The sequence below is a fragment of the Vanacampus margaritifer genome, chromosome 1, assembly GCF_051991255.1.
Source record: "Vanacampus margaritifer isolate UIUO_Vmar chromosome 1, RoL_Vmar_1.0, whole genome shotgun sequence".
Taxonomy (NCBI): Eukaryota; Metazoa; Chordata; class Actinopteri; order Syngnathiformes; family Syngnathidae; genus Vanacampus; species Vanacampus margaritifer.
Window position 1 is genome coordinate 64,923,433 of NC_135432.1, and position 17,439 is coordinate 64,940,871.

The window sequence follows — 17,439 nt, forward strand, 5'->3', positions numbered from 1 at the left end:
GTCAATATATGACCTTTTTGTCATTTTAATAAGTCATTTTTTTTTGTTCTGTGAATGTCCTCAGTTGTTCAGTTTGGTGATGCTTTTAGATGTGCATTTGTGAGCATGACATATGTTATATAAACAAAATTGCTTTGCCTTGCCTAAATGTGTGCGGGGGAAAATTTGGCTCAAAATCAAATATGTAATAAAAAATTACCACCGAGTGTATTTTGAGGGATTTTTTTTCTTCAGTTTTCATTTTTAAGTCCGGAACTATGGAATATTATTTGCAGCATTAGAGAGGGCCTTCAAGATGTGATACTGTATTTGATCAAATATGCGATATAATAAAATAAAATATGATATTAAGATGTGCCTTTGCTGTCACAATACTAAATTGTGTTTGTCTATGTCATGTTAGCGTCATTCACTCAACAGGCTCATCTGCAACAGTTGCATGAAGAAGAGTCACAGTCAGTGAGGAACTCTGCAGGTGACTGTGAATTATTAAGGCTTTCCCCCCGAGTGACCTTTGTTAAAGCCCCTTCCTACCCTATATATTGTATGTGAGTATATATATAATGAAGACGCTTATCTCTTAACTTGACTATCACTCAAATATCAAAAAGATGACGTCACGCAACGTCACATTTTTCTAGTTAGGCTTTTGTTTTCTTTAACATTCATGAAGGGGTAGAAAAGCGATGAATCGCTCTGGATGAATTTTTATTTGATGATTAACATAAAGTTAATAATAAAAAAAATATATAGAAACGAAAGGTGAACTGGGGGAGGTGGATGCACGCTGCCGCCAATCGCGTGCGCGTCCTCGCCCCCTGTTACGTCGAAGTCAATGCGCGTGCCCGGCGCAGCGGCCGGCTGGCCTGCGCGGAGTGTCCGCCAGGGGGCAGCCGCGTCCCGGTGTGAGGCTGCGCCGCTCCCGCTGCACCGCAGAGAGGAAAATACCACCAGATGGCGGTTTAGGATTGCTGCTCTTCTCTGCGAGGCAACCTTCCGCTCGCACGGGCCAATTTCCCAATATAAAATAACACCAAATAATAAAAAGGGGATCGATTCGTCGCTGCGGGAGGTGACGCTCGACCCGGGGATGGTCGTTAAAGGTGAGTGCCCGGTGTTTTTCTCGTGCTTTTTGTGAGGCGGGAAAAGGGGGGTGGGGGAGGAAGACGGTGCACAGATTCAAGATGGTGGACGCGCTGGAAAAAGGGAAGGCTGCTGCTAGGTTGTTGGTAGGGAGGGGGATGGGCGCTCGTAGCGGGCTAACGGAGGCCACTGTTGCCGTTCCATCCTCGTCAGTTATCCTAGCCTAGCCTAGCCCGCGAGCTAACTAGCCTCCCATCCAAAACAAAAAATGTCGCCGGTGGAACTCTTTCGAAGGCGGATCTCCTCCTCCTCGTCACCATTGTCCACCTGTCGCTCGACTTGTCAACAAATACAAGAAGCCACGCTGTTGACGGCTTTTGTTTGCACGCGTGTTTGCTTCGACTATGCTTTTACAACGTACCGTGTTATGAATCCGTACAACTGGGTTCTTTTTTTTTTTTTTTTAGGTTCCTCCTTACGGAGGGAATCTTGGCTCCCTTTGCGTGCTCATGTGGAGTTTAAGTTCATTTTCTGTTCTGCACGAGATGTGTGTTTTGCCCTGACATAACTTGTGTATGAATTGTAAATAAACTTGCCGCTGAAAATGTGACGTTTCTGTCTGAAGCGTGTGGAGGATGTGCTTCTTGCCGCTCAGCATCAGCTGTCGCCTTCCAAGTTTTGTTTCTCCCCACTTCTTTTTTTTTTTTTCTCCCACTTTTAACGAGCTTCTGTTTCTCAATTACAAATGTATCCACTAGTTCTCGTTTTACAATTGCAATCCTTATGGCGGGTCTTTCTCCTTTTTTCCCGGAGAGCGGGTTGGGAAATGTGAGTCACAATCTCAGGGGGTGATCATGAGGGCTCCACCTAACAACCAACAAATCTTGACAAGGTGGACTCAATCCCGGTCAACCAGCCAGTGCTGACCTCTCTGCAGCATTTGTGTCAATAGCGGGTCAGTAGTGTGCATGGTGGTTACATAACTGCTTTGTTTACAGTCACCATGTGACCATTTTGTCAATGAATCCTGCAGAACCAGCTAGCAGTTGACAGATCGGATGTGAGGTGTTGATGCATACCGTATGTTGCGACACAATGCAATACAATACATGTTAAGTATAATAAATACATGTTAATAAAATAGGACCGCAACTAACCATTATGTCTCAATCACATTTTTTGTGTGTGTGGCTATGGCTAGTGGTTTTAAACCTTAAAACCAAGTAAAGTATTTAAATCCTTAAGATACTTGTTTTCCGGTTCTGTTTAGTGAGTACAGGGTTTCCCCAAGCATTTTTTTTTTAATTAGCCTGGAGGCTCGCCGTGCTCTGCAACATGTTTAGCCACATTAGCTGAAGTTCGATGCATGCTAGCTAGTGCAGGTAAGTAGCACAGGGTTTGCCTGTGGCAGGTGATGTGAGCGAGGCACTCGTGTCCAGCCCAGGGACACTTTTTGGCACCGTGTTGACAGTTGAGTTTCAGTTTTGCTATTCAAATTGTTTTGATGACTTGAGAGGCAAAATCGCTTATTTTTTGGGTCTTGTAACATGTCCAAAAATAGGCAGCGTTGCTAATATTGCTTTCCAGTAAGGGACAGCGGATGTTTGTTTTTCATTTTTAAACACAAAGATAATGAATGTGTTTTCATGGTGGATTACAGAGTTCTGAGAATATTGTTGAGAGGCTGAAATTCGGAGAATTTGGAGACAATGAAGTTTACTGATGTTTCTATCAAATAGCTTTCAGTTAAATTGACAATCGATTGTTGCGCCTCCAATGATATGATAAAATACAATATGACACTGTAGCATACAGTAGGTTAAGACATTGCTCTCCAACCTTCTTTGTCCGTACAATGTTTGGCTAACCTTGCTCCCCAAGATGAACTCTCACGGAATTTGTGAGTTCACAAAGTGGCGAGCATGCATCTTGTACCGAGCCCTGTTGATTTCCACCGATCCGAAATACCAATCACAGAGCGACAGCTTGAAGTATTGCACAGGATGTCCCGCCTTTCCCAAGCGAATCGCCGTGGAGCAGTCCCAGATTGACATTGTGCAGAACTCCCTCGAGTGAATCACAAAATCAAGCTGGCTATTGCCAGGTTAACCATTCGCCCCCCGAGAGTTGTGATGCAATATTTCCACGGGGAAAATTGCACGTTTCACTGTAGAGACGAAAATAATGGATCAGCTTCACCGTGGCAATTCATGATGATAACGGTCGAGGGGCAGCTTTGCTGGTGGTTAACAATACAAAAGTGTCCCGGAGTCATCTGTTATCACGGGTTTGAAACTGTCTGTAACTGGGCGCCGCTCCAAAATGGAAACCCCTCTCTGGATATGGAATGATTGTTGCATCTATGTTGGGCTTGGCTCATTTATGTCTTGTGCTCACTGTCAGCTTGGTGTCTTTTTTTTCTTTTTCTTTTTTTGCCTCCAGTTAAAATGCCAGCGTGGTAATGTTTTCTTTTATTATTATTATTATTATGTCATTCCTGTTTTGCAGGCTTGAGGTGTGCCGGCTGCTTGCAGGCAATTAGCAGCTGATTTCTAATGTTATGTGTGCCTCAGAGAGTGCTTGGACCGTCAACGTGAAACCGTTGCCTCACTGGAAGAACAATAGTAAATGTTTTAACAAGGGTGTCCTAGATTTACAGTTTACTTTAGCTAATTGTGAAGTGTTGTTCTATTTCTATTTACGCTACCTTGACAGAGTTTTGTCAATGGAGTTGCTCGAGAGCCCCAAAAAATAAATACAAATCTGAATTTTGGCGCAACTTGAACCACGCAGCCGAAGTCCAGCCTGTGAATTGTTGGTTGTTTTGCGGCAGCCCGAAGCGAGCCTCTCTCGCTTCAGACGGGTTTTTCAAATCAGGCTCTGGACGTTGCCTTCAAGCACGCTTCTGACTCTGTGCTATATTTGTGTTGCGCTCACTTTTAATATTGATGTGCTCACCTGTTGTCGGCGCCTGCGACTGCCTCAAGTGCAAAGGAAGTGCAGAAAATTCCAGTTGGTTTACAAAATAATTGCATTTCTATGGCGGTGACTTTTTAACCCAAATGTGACGATTTGAACTTAAAAGCAATAAAATAGTCAGACTTTTTTTTTTCCTTTGTCGTGCACATGTCAATTGTCATTTGTGCGTTGATGACTGTTTGATGGGGGTTGAGCACACCAGTATGCCAAATTTTTCACCACACCATTTCTGGCCTTATGATGGCCTTTTTTTGTTAGCCACACTCAAAACTATTTTGTGCTTGTTTGCTAGTGACTGTTACTGCCGGGGCGGCACGGCTCACCGGTAGAGTGTTCATCTCCCAACCCCGATGTCATCGTGAGTTCGATCCATCCATTCATTTATTCCATCCTTTTGTGACCATGTCGAAGCCCCCTTGAGCAAAGGTACTGAACCCCCCCCCGAGTGGCTCCTGATGCTGCGCCATCCATCGCTGAATGGAAAGGCAGGATGACTCGGAATATATCTTGCTGTCTGTTTGAACCCTTTTATATACACGATGAACAAAATGTTCCACGTGAACGTGCAGCGACTCGAATAGTCGAGTCGTGAAAACCGTGATAAAAATGTCATCCGAAAACAAGGACGTGTGAAAACCGATATGCGATATGTTTGTTTTTACGTGAGTCAATTTGGCCTACCAACATAACATAACCATTGAGTTGCGCTCTGATCTCCAAAGTGCTTGCAGCCAATGGCCAGGTTATGTCATCAGAGTAAGAGAGTAATCATCATTTATTGATTTTTATCTCACAACTGAGCTGTGGCCGGTCTGCCATTTTTGCCATCCAACCTCGGTAAATCCCGCTTCAGCTCAAGCGGTGCTTTTGTAAATTTCACTGCCATTTGTCATGATCTCGCCTTTGCGCTCGTGTGGGAGATTTGCTTGTACACGCCGCCTCCCCAGAGCGCCGTTTCAAATCAGGCTGACATCCGCTCAAGCGCCGCGCGCCCGATTGTGTTGTGACGCGAGGCTCGCCTGCGTCCGTCCTTGACGCGCTGCACGGCAGTCGGGAACGGCGTTTGTCTGCGGCAATCCGGGCCAAGTTGAGAAGGGAGAACAGGACAGAACAAATATGTGCTTTTTACACTCTGGCGTCTTTCACGCGGAGATCACGCGAAATTGGCGCGTCAGAGCCATGACCGATAGATTCAGCATTTATTTGCCTGTGAAGAACGTACTAACACACTAAAGCCTGGATATGCAGCAAAATGGCATCCTGCCAGGTGGATTCCGTATTTATTCGCCTCGGCTTTTTACACAATGAGTTTCAAGGAATAGTGTTCCCTCACTACTTTGGGGTTTGGTTATTTCATGTACTTCATGTACTGCAAGTTTACCGTGACATTTCGCAGGTTTATATTAATATTTTTCTTTTAACTCTTTGACTGCCAGACGTTTTCAGAAAAGAGATGCCGTGGGTGCCAGCCGATTTAAGCATTTTGACTGATCTTTCAAGGTCCACAGAAAATTATGTGTTTGGACTGTGGAAACACACAAACTACCAAATGAAAGATTGAACTCTCATCTTTCATCAGAAAAAAAAAGTTTGTTTCTACCTTATTCCGTTTTTCAGTAATCAACAATAGAAAATGGTTAGTTTCACCTCTGTTTTGAAACAAACGTCTTTTAACGTCTTTGGCACTCCTCCATAGGATTTTACTAAACGTTATTTAACGTTTTTGGCAGTCAAAGAGTTAAGTCAGACCAGTAAAAAAAAAAAAAGATGGGAAAATGGTTTTACAAAAACCGAGACTATGAACATCATAGTTCGCAGCCCCACAAATCCCAGTTCTCTCTTTGGAGGCAATGCTTCGCTCAGACGGTTCAGAAACTGACCTTGAGTGCCCCAAAAATCAGATTACTGGAGCCCAATGCGTCAGGCGGCACAAGGAAAGTAAACATTTGAAGCACGAGCTGGAAATGAGTGAGTGTGAAGCGTGCGCCGGCTCCGGCAGCACACGAGGACGACGGAACTTTCCGCTTTTTAGTTTACAACGGCTTAAACCAGAATCCCGCGTCTCATTATAGCCAAAGGTGCAACCCTGGTGGGTTAATGCGCCTTTTTGCGCAGTAAATCCATGTTTTGGAAAATGTCAACTTATCTCCCATGACGTTCTTTTTCCATTTCGAAGATGAAGACGAACTCCCGCTGGAACGACAAGGCTTTATAGCGCCGGTATTCTTCATTTTGGCATTTTATACTTCTACAGCTTCTTTGATTTTGTCTGCCGTACCAAGGGAAGCCCTTCTTTGATTAGTTGACACGTTTAAGATGAAAAAGATCCACAAATAAGATCACATAGGCCGAAATTCCAAAGTGTTCTCAAAGACTACGTTTACAGTACATGCAGGCAAGAAGCCTTTTAAAACTTGAATATTGGCAATATTTGGGTTTTGTAAGGCCGTGTGAACAAACGCAATAACCCAAATATGGTCTTATTGATGTTTTTAAACACCTGCCTGGGTTAGCCCCTTCATAACCGCAATTCTTGCTCATATAAACGTATTTGGAATATCTCGATCAATTGCGGCGTTGTTTTTCGCTGTGCGCAAGTTCGCTCTTTTTTTTTTTTCTTCCTTCGTTTTCTTTTCTTCTTCTTCTTCACTTATTTAGCCTGGTAAGTGACATAAATATAAGGTCTTTTATTGAATGTATAGTAAGTTAAAAGCGGATATGATGTTATTTACATAATTACGTTGCGTTCCGAACGGGATATTCCAATCGAGCACAAATGACCTCAATGACAAATGAACTCTCGGCCACCCATGTGAACGTGTCGCCTCGATTGTCTCAGAAACCGGAATTCTGACCTTAACCCGAATATTAGTTGCATGTAAACGTATTCAAAGTCGGCTCCTCAAAATTACCGCGTCGCCTCTAACTGTGGCATGTCCTCCAAATACGCTCAAGGGAAATAGTGCAAATTCTACATTATTTGCTCATATTTTTAGATATTGCTTATATCTAGAGTGATGCGGGAGGAGGTAGAAATAATATTTTGTGAAAATGAGGCCAGTTTGTTCGAGTTCCTCATCTCACGGAGACCTCTCGTTTCCCCCCCTTAGCGATGACGTCATTGCCGCGCGTAATAAATTACTTAACTCTTTGACTGCCAGACGTTTTCAGAAAAGGGATGCCGTGGGTGCCAGCCGATTTAAGCATTTTGACTGATCTTTCAAGGTCCACAGAAAATTATGTGTTTGGACTATGGAAACACATATAGTATCAAATGAAAGATTGGACTCTCATCTTTCATCAGAAAAAAAAGTTTGTTTCTACCTTATTCCGTTTTTCAGTAATCAACAATAGAAAATGGTTAGTTTCACCTCTGTTTTGAAACAAACGTCTTTTAACGTCTTTGGCACTCCTCCCTAGGATTTTACTAAACGTTATTTAACGTTTTTCGCAGTCAAAGAGTTAATTGTTTTAAGTGGGATTAAATTTAAGACAAATATAAAGCCACAACTGTTACTCCAAACAACTTTGCCGATTCACGTACGTCTCCCGTGCGGACCTCGCGGAGGCGTCAAGCATAAATCAAGCAAGCCCCGGAGCGCATATTGGACTTTTGATAACATGGAGGTCGGATGTATGCGACCTGGCAAAAATTCGGATACGTATCCGATCTAGGACCACATATGAAAGTGACCCAGGTCGGATATGAAAAAATCGGAATTGAGCCGTTCAGACTGACATATACAAGGCATTTGGGGGAAAAAAAAAAAAATCCAATCTGGGTCGCATTTGGCTGCAGTGTGAACGTAGCCTTTTTTGTCTTTTATAAGAACACCTGGAAAGCATTTCAAATGGTGAAGACCTTGCATAATGGCAAACCAAATAAAACATGTTCTTCCTCGCGCATGTGTCAAACAGCTACAAAGTTTTGTGGAAATTCACCACAAACTGCCAAATGGTGATTTAAACATAAATAAAAAAAATCAAATAGAAGGTGAAGCAAAGCTTTTACTCCAGATGTGAACCACCAGCTGCCCCTCCGGGAGTTTGGGGGCCCGCCAAGACAATCGTTGCTCTTTTATCATACTAGCAGCCTGCACACTTATTGAGAGCTTAAAAGCGACGTCCTTTCACTGTCAAAAGATAAGTTTGCCGGGCCTGCTCGAACCAGATTAGGACCACGTCACACGGGGAGAGCAGCGATTTTAAACACACACACACACACACACACACACACACACACACACACACACACACACACACACAATCGCGCAGCCATCTACTACTGCCACAAATGACTGTACACTCATCCTTTCTACGGCACACTTAAAAGTCTGGAGGAGGAGGCGGGGTGAGGAAGGATGCGGTGCGAGTTGCACAGAGTGACGAGATCTCTGCTGAAAAATGGAAACCCTGCCCCCCCGCTACACGCACACGTATATCGAAATAACCACCTCTCTGAGTGTGAATTAAAGATAAATACATCATAAAGGGGGGTGGGGGGGGGCAGGACAGTGCAAGAATGGGAAGCCAATATGCAATGGCTGCCTTATCTGCGCCAGGTGGCAAAATGGATCCATTGGGGATGACGGTGTAGCTTCTTTCACACTGCCCGCTAACACCAGGCAGTGTGAAATGCGATGCAAGAAATCCATCTTGTGGGTTCTTCAACACTAGTTCATTGCATTACATTAAAACGCCGTACAATCGAACCCCGTGTACTCACCATTCGGCACCTGCAGATTCGCATATTTTGCATATTCCCATTATTTTTTTTAAATGTTTTTGGGTCATACGTTCAGTTTTTACTGAGTACTTTTTACTGCCATCTACAGGACTGGAGTAGCATTGCATCAGCTTAGCTTAGCTCGTCTATGTTTTTTTTTAAATGATTTTTGGGTCATACGTTCAGTTTTTACTGAGTACTTTTTACTGCCATCGACAGGACTGGAGTAGCATTGCATCAGCTTAGCTTAGCTCGTCTATGGTTTTTTTTAAATGATTTTTGGGTCATACGTTCAGTTTTTACTGAGTACTTTTTACTGCCATCGACAGGACTGGAGTAGCATTGCATCAGCTTAGCTTAGCTCGTCTATGTTTTTCAGTCGAACAAGTCGTGTTTAGAATGCGTGGGCCTTGGCTAGCAAGTGCCGTTCTGATTTCGTTGTTGTGGTAGTTATTTTTTTCATAGCCGTTATTAAAGTGGTATCTCACTGAGTGGCAAATGCTTTGCGAAAGTAGTGAACGGTGGATTCTTTTCTGACTAATGTTGGTTAAAATCAGGTGGTCGAGCGACTTTGAGCGATGCGACGATTGGAGAAATTGTTTGCGAAAGGCAGGTGGCGACTACTTGGGACAGCATTGCGAATATTAACAACTTTTTGCCACTTCTTTGCCACATTTTGGGAACCTTTGGGACCATTTGCCAACTTCTGGAGCAACGGGCAAATCTACGGACCCGACTTAATGAAACGATGTGCAAACCTGAAGCCTGCTCTATATGACTCTTGACCATGTTGAAAAATTTCCTTGTTACAGTGAAAACTGTTTGCGACAAGCAGAACTATTTTTGAACACGTTTGCAACCTTTTACAAACCTTGACGAAACCCTAAAATTCGTTGCATTCACAAGCATTCACTGTTGACACTGCAAGTAGTTAAAGTACTTGCTATCATTAACACGTGAGACGTGCTCACACTCGCATTTTGGCACCCCCCCCCTCACCCGCTGATGGATTTTGCAGATCGGCGCTGTATACGAAGCAGCTGCCGCTCTCCTGCAGTCAGAGAGCAAATAAGTGCGAGCGTCGGTGATTCAGCAGCAAGCAAGTGTGCGTGCGTGAGTGATGCTGTTGTAGTAAAACACACTCCGGCATGCCATCATGAAGAGAAATGTCCAGGAGGATTTAAGGGCACATTTTTTAAATATAAAAATGGTGGTCAGCGTCTAATTGTGGCTGCTTATTTACATGATGACATTTTTTATTTTTATTTTATTTTTTTAAATCTGGCGGTCATTTGAAAGCTGACCTGTTACATTCGTCAACGGAGGTTTAAGTAGCTAGCCGTTAGCTTAGCCGAGCCATTAGCTTGGCTGGGCTTTTGTTTACGTTCCCTTTTGTCGTTTACGGCACTTACCAGACCCGACAACAATCTGTCGAATTCTCATCGGGGATGTTGAGAGTGCGGTGAAGCGTCTCCAGAGCTTGTCAGTTTGTACTGTATTACAATGTCGGTGAAGTCCACAAAATTATGTATGACTATGATGGGTGACTACCGATACCAGGTATCATTGGCCAAAACAATCGCCCAAGTGGGCCAAATGGCGGATTATTTCCCCCTTAAAACGTTATTGAAGAAAACCGAAGTTTCCGACGCTGTGAAAGTACCCTGAATGCACCATTTTGCTTGTGTAGCATTAGCAACTAGCAAGTGTGTAACATATGTTATTCTGTTGTCCCCAAGCGTCCATTAAGCTGTTTAATGACACCTCAGTTGGAGTTGACTGTAAAACTAAACGCACGGCGTTAAGAATCACATCCACTGTATATTTAAATGCAAAACATGCTCTATTTTTAAGACATCACTAGCCTAGCGCTGATGCTAAAAGCAAAGGGAGGATCCCATTCAAATGGTAACAGGAAGCTAGCATCGACTTCAAATAATTAATATTCACACACAAATGCTGTGGGAACACATACACACAGGTGAGATAACGCTACGCAAGGGCACAAATTCTTCCCAATGTGTGAAGAATGAGTTATTTTAATATAACTTTTCTTCTGTACTCAATTTAAGTGTGTACGCCATGGATGCAGGACTCCACACTGCCCCCAAGAGGCCAAAATGCACAGGAACAGTCAGTATTTGTTCTTACTGTTTTCTCATTTGCTATTATTTTAGTTTATCTTTATTCTTATTATATATATATATATATATATATTTGCATAATCGCCAGATTAATCATTAATCTGTAAAAAAAAAAAAAAATCTGCCACAAATCTACATCAGCATCAAAAAATGCATATCGGCCGGGCCCTAAAAACGATGGGCAGCATCGATCTCTTTCAGTTGCCCCGTAACTGTGCTTGGTCCAAAAAATCGGTGCTACTCGTGAAGTAATCGTCTCTGTGCGGTTGTGACATGAAGGTGGCTCATGTGTCGAGCTTTAACGCAGCGCTTCTATGCACCGCCGCGCTATGTTTACACATTTTCACACACTCTCTCTCTCTCTCTAAGCACATTTTAAACGTTGTCTGAGGTTGTTTTTAACGCTCACAAACCGTTGACCCGCTTGTGTTGCTGTCATGTGACCGTGCCTCGGGGGCCAGCAAGCCTCATGTTCGCTGTATCTATTTTAAATCCATATGTCCCAGCCGCTTTCCTACCGACTACGCAGTCTGGTTTTATTGCCGCGAAACAGCTGAGAGCCATTTAGGAAAATTTACACCATGAAAATAACGCTAGTGACAGTCCAAGTTCGGGGGGGGGGTCTGCTGCACTGGTTACGTTGCTATGGAAACCAACCTTGGAATATGACAAATCCTGCGCGCCAGTGACATCTTGTAACATTTGTTTCGACTGTGCGCAGGTGCGAAATGTAATCATCCCCAAGTGATGTAACGCTACCTTCTGGCGGTGTGTGATTGCGATAGTGTCGTGGAAAACTGAAGTGTGTCAAAGCGCAACAGGGATGTGCATTTAAACGCTTTTTTTTTATATCTTGAAAACATCCAGAGACAAATCAAAGAAGTATGGAAAAGTGAACACGCGTTGGCATGCAGGGCTCTTGTCCGCTTCTGCCACCTCAAATATGAGTAATTGCTGGTTGGCTCTTTTAGGTGACTCGAAATCGAACCTATTTCTGTTTTTTTAGAGTGCGGAAACAAATACTGCTAACTCCACTAAAGTAGAAAGTAAATGACTCTTAGTTGTAGAAGTATCAGTCAAACGTCAAGATTCTTAGTCAGTTAAATGATGGATTTGACTATTGAATATATTTCGGATCGATTAATCTATCGATCGACTAATCGGATTCATTTTAATTTTGCATTAGAATGTATTACAAAAGCATTTATTCCTTGATAATTGTTTATTAACCGGTGAGGTGATTGGTGTTTATTTCATATTTCGGATTCGTATAGTGGTAAAAAAAAAAAAAAAAAGTAAAAGTAAAAACAGGTGTTTGCAAATGTTTTATTTTGATTAAACACAGAAGATAATCAGTCGTCCAAAAATCAGTGAACAATTACTGTTGAAATGCTGAAAATCTGAGGATTTGGACAATTAAAAAAAAAAAAAAGGCTCCAAACGATTACTAGATGATTAAAAATAGTTATAAATTATTTTGATAATCAATTACTTGTAGATTTATCTATTAATTTTGACTATTAATCTTAAATTCCTCTCCCCATGACAATTTTTTTCAAATGCTATGTTTTAGTATGGCAGTATTTTCATGTGAAATACAGGAAGGACCCCTTTTTTACGATGAGTTCAGATCTTACGGCAGCGATATAACCAAAATTGCTAGTCTCATCTATAGGAATCGTATTGGTCAACCGTGGGGGTGGAACTAAATAATCGTAATCATCCACTCTTTTACGTAGAGGACAGGTCACACACAATCCTACCCTTTTGCTCTTCCGTATATACGGCACGGATGCCCAAAAATTCACAAGCAACATTGAAAAAATAGGAACGTTACTTTGTTTAAAAAATTTTTTAAAAAAAAAGTGCCGACAAGTTGACAACCTTTTTGATGACCATTTTGAGCACATTTTGCTACATTAGCTATTAACCTTGGATTTCTCAGTGCCAGTGTACAAATATCTCCAATTTCATATTGCTTTTTGTTTGTTCTCCTCATTTCAGTACAGACTAGGTACAGTATGCAAAAGTATTCCAACCTTTTGTCGGGACATTGTTATCGACCGGCTAGTGCTGCATTCAGTCTCGTGTGGCCCCCCCCCACACTGTGACTCGCAACAGCCCTGCGTTCGTTTAGAAATGCGCTTGTCATGTTGAAGGATTGGCCAGCAGGGACCGGACCGCACACAAGGTGCACGGCGTAATTATGTCGCCGTCACCACTCATTAAACGCTCGGCTATCTGCTCGCGGCAACAGTTCAAAATCCTTCAGTACTGAGCGCTTTGGAGAATAACCCCCCCCCACACACACACACACACACCACACACACTTCTTGTGTCGCCTTCTGGCGCGAAGTCATTAGCAGCCGCTATGTTTCTTGAAGTGTGACTTCCTCTGTAAATGTCCTTTTTACGGAATAACGCTGCTCTATACTCGCTCAACTGGTATGATTGTATTTTTTGTGTGTGGCCCAAAACAGATTTGCAGCCAATATGACGATAATTGTGATCTCAATAATGTACAGCTCTTCCAGTCTTAAAAGTCTGTTTATGAATTTATGGTTGTTAATTCTTACCGTGTATTAGATGGGCATAATAATTCCCATACTAAATACAAGGGGTGGGAATCTTTGAATGTCTCACGATTCGATTCCGATTTTTGGGTGCGCGATTCAATTCGGAATCGGTTTTCGATTAAGAACGTTTTTTGATCCAAAATTGTTTGATTGACAACGATTTTTGCTTCGATTTATAGATGTTCAAAGAACCGTAAATATCTACTCAAGTCTGACTCGCTGATGCTAATTAGTGCTCTACTCGCGGCACTTTTATCACTCAAAAGAACGGCTCCACGCTGCAAAAAAAACCCCAAAAACTTTTATTGGAATAACTTGATCGTGACTTTTTCCTTCTACTCTCTAATGTGGCTACAACTTAACAGCGTATCAGACCGCGTGGAACCACACTGCCCCTAAGCGGCCAAATCGGGTACAACATGAACAGCGCTCCCAATAAAGGCACACACAAACAAAGGTAAGACAGCATAAAGTAATTCAAATAGAAATCGATTTGGGGGACATTTAAAATCGATTCTGAATCGTACTAAATGAGAATCGCGATTCTTATGAGAATAGATTTTTTTTGGGCACACCCTTGCTAAATACCTGTACGCTATTCAGTTGTTGTTGTTTTTCTGATGGTAACACTTATACTATGTCTTTAATTTGATGTTAGCTTTGGAGTGATGCAATGCATTCTGAGATGCCATTAATGCTAGTAGGGCTGCAGCTATCAAATATTTTGGTATTCATTTGGTATCGTACTGAAAATTCTATTGGATAGATTATTTGGATACATTTTTTTTAACCACATTTTATTATTTACGGATTTTTCTTCCATTTTTTTCAGATATTTAAAAAAATATTAACTATAATTGTCAGGATTGTGGGTGTTTTTTCTCTCACCCCCATTTTCTGTGTATTGGATGTTTTATTAGCATTTTTGACGAATATTTTGACCCCCAATGTATTTCAATAGGCATCAATTCCCAGTGGTGCATTACTGCCATGCATAGAATGAGTAATTGTTGCTGCGGCTGGACTTCTCTTCCTGACCGTGCACACCAAATAAACGTGTAGACGAGGCAGAAAAAAATTCCCTAAGCATTTTTTTATTCAAAGTGCTCGAGTCATTCAAGAGACTTCTGCGAAGGCACCACAAAGCACAAAAACTGTGGAAATACATTTGGACATTTGCAACGTCAAGAAGTCTTACGACGCAGCAAATATAATCTACCCTCCCAGCCCTCCCTCTTCTCAACCTGGTCCCCTCCTGGTCCCCACTTCCCACCCAATCAAACAAGCTCACGGCGTCAGGCTTATGACCCTCGCCGGTCGCCATGGCAACGAGGGCCTGCCTCCCAGAGAACACGCCGTGCATGTTAAGTGCTTTCTTCGGAGGCTTGCCGGCGCTCGTGTCTCGTGCGTACGCTCTCTCACACAACAGATTTCACAGCTTGTGATCCCGGCTCACTATCGAGTATTATTAGAATTGATCATTTCATCAACTGATCCAATAATCGGATATATTGCAAAAAACTTTAATGCGAATAAAATTTTAAAAAATCCCCTTTTTTAAATTGTATTTATACTCTCATGCATATTAATGGGGAAATTTGGTTTGCTACATGAGTAAATTCAATCACGCACTTGGTCACAGAATGAATTACAGTTGATTCCTCCCAGTCCTTCCCCCAATTCGTAAGGGTAAGGCCCGTGAAAAGCGAAAATCTGCGTAAAATTGACACACATTGAGGGAAAAAATATGCAAATTTTTTTAAACCTCCTGAAAAGTCTCCAAAACGCTGATAAACTTTCACTGTATGTTTTCCCACAAAACTCATATGTATGGATATGTATAACAGTACTATGAATACTGTGCAATGGCGCAGTGTTGTGGAAAAATGGAGCCTACGTGCACTACAAATGCCAACGGCAGCTTCTGTGCAGTCCTGGGAAGAAGAAAAAAACAAAAAAGAGAGACTGACTCAATAAAAAGTCTGTTCAAATTATTCATAGCTTCCCTTTTAAAGTTGCTGTGAGTGTATATGAGAAGCAGAGAATGTTTGTCGCCCCCCCCGTCAAACCTCATCCTCCCCGCACACACACACATTCATTTCCTCTTCCTCGGCGTGCACGTCAGCACCGAAAGCAATTGGCATCAAAGTGTGCGCGTTCTTACGGAGAGTCTGACGCTCTGGCCCCGTCGGTCGTCTTGAGGTCTCCTGACTCATTTTAATCACAATCGAGCGCTATCGTCATTTCCGGTCGGCAGCTGAATTTCCTTGAATTCAGCATGCGGTCATCTTAAACTGGAAGCAAGTTTGTCTTCCTTGATATGAACAAGTCATTGATGCAGTATTTGATCATTAATAGGTGTCGATTGGGGTTGGCCTCTATCTTTACATGGGTGTTTTTAGAATAGCATCAAACAACTCATTCACTGCCATTGACGGCTATAGACGTCAAAAATTCATTTGAACTATTTCTATTGGTTCCACATTTTTTCCACTTTTGTTAACAAGACTATGAAAACCTAGAGAAAAATGTATTGTACATTTAGAACCGATATAAAATTCTTGATTACTCTTGACTAGGGAAGTCATGTGATTAATTACAATTAAACATTTTAATCGCCTGATGCCCCTAATTTAAAAAAGAAAAGAAAAAATATATTAAAAAAATTTGTCGCGTCAGACGATAATTTTTTTATTGTAATTAATCGCATGACTTCAATAGTTACCTCACAATTAATCACAAATTCTATGTCTGTTCTAAATGTACAATATTTTTGTTCTAGGTTTTCATACTCCAAAAATTTGAAACTTAGTAGTTCAAATGAATTTTTGACGTCTATAGCCGTCAATGGCAGTGGAGGAGTAAATCCATCCAATATCGATTTAGCCATGCCACAAATTGGCAAAGAATAAAATAATCGACGCTCCCCAATCAAGGAAATGGCGATACCTGGCATCGTATCGGGCTGAAACTGGTCTTATTTCAAGGTATCGGGTACTTGCGATGGCGGCTGATACCTGTCACCCACACCAAGGTGCCCTCTTGTGGTCTTTTTGTTATCAGAAACTCAACGGCATGCATGGCTGACAATGTTTTTCTGTCGTCATGTAAATTCTCATTTAGTGTCTTGCTACCAAAATGTACCTTTTATTTGCTAATGCACTTTGGGTGGTATGACTTTTCTTCATTAAGGTATTTCAATACATATTTTACACATTTACCTCCTCTCCTTTCATGGACTGGGAAAAATTGAATGCACTTTTACTTACCTGTGTGTATTAGTGATAGACGGCTCTGTTTTTTTCCTAGGCCGATACCGATACTGATTATGAGTAGCCAAGGAGGCTGATACCCAATATTTCAAGCCGATATTTATTTGCAGTAAAAGAGAAAATATTAGTGTGAAAAAAATCTTGTAAAGATTGAACAGATTTGTTTAAAAAAAAAAAATGATAGCAAAACTTGCAGGGAGCTTCCAGGGCCATCAGCATGTGTTAAGCTAAATAAAAAGTGTTTCTACTGTAAATAAAGTTTTCCAAAATGTCAACATGATTTCTTCATCTTATTTGTATTTGATTTTTTATATTTAAAAATAAAAAGTGTAGTGAGTTCCCAGTGTTAGCATCATCTTTTCTTAAGTGGAAATGTAAATAAATCCATAAACGAAAGGTTCCCTGTATCTCACTGAGCGACAAATGCACGCGGAATTTGCGAATGTGGCCATTTTGGGGTTTTCGGCAGGGTTCGTAAAAGGTTTCAATGATCTTGGCAGAGATTGGCTGAATATGCTCGAAATGTCTTTGCCACAAATCAAAACTGTGTGCGAGCATCTTACAAGTTCTTTTTTTTTTTTTTTTCAGGAGAGCTCAGTATTGTTCATTCGATTTGACATCATCATTGCTCTCCTTTTTAAAAAACAAAACAAAAAAAC

The 17,439-nt window shown here is 41.7% G+C and overlaps 1 protein-coding gene across 2 annotated transcripts in view; it reads left to right on the plus strand.

The window, feature by feature from the left end:
* Nucleotides 1-924: 924 nt before the first annotated feature.
* The window catches only part of stag1a (STAG1 cohesin complex component a), a 36,149-nt gene continuing 19,634 nt past the window's right edge, over nucleotides 925-17,439 (plus strand). The window contains exons 1-2 of one of the 2 annotated variants that reach the window (XM_077561748.1): nucleotides 925-1,103; nucleotides 13,874-13,965. The gene's annotated coding sequence lies outside the window, so the exon portion shown is untranslated. The remainder of the gene's footprint in view (nucleotides 1,104-13,873; nucleotides 13,966-17,439) is intronic. The other variant, XM_077561738.1, reaches the window with a different exon arrangement.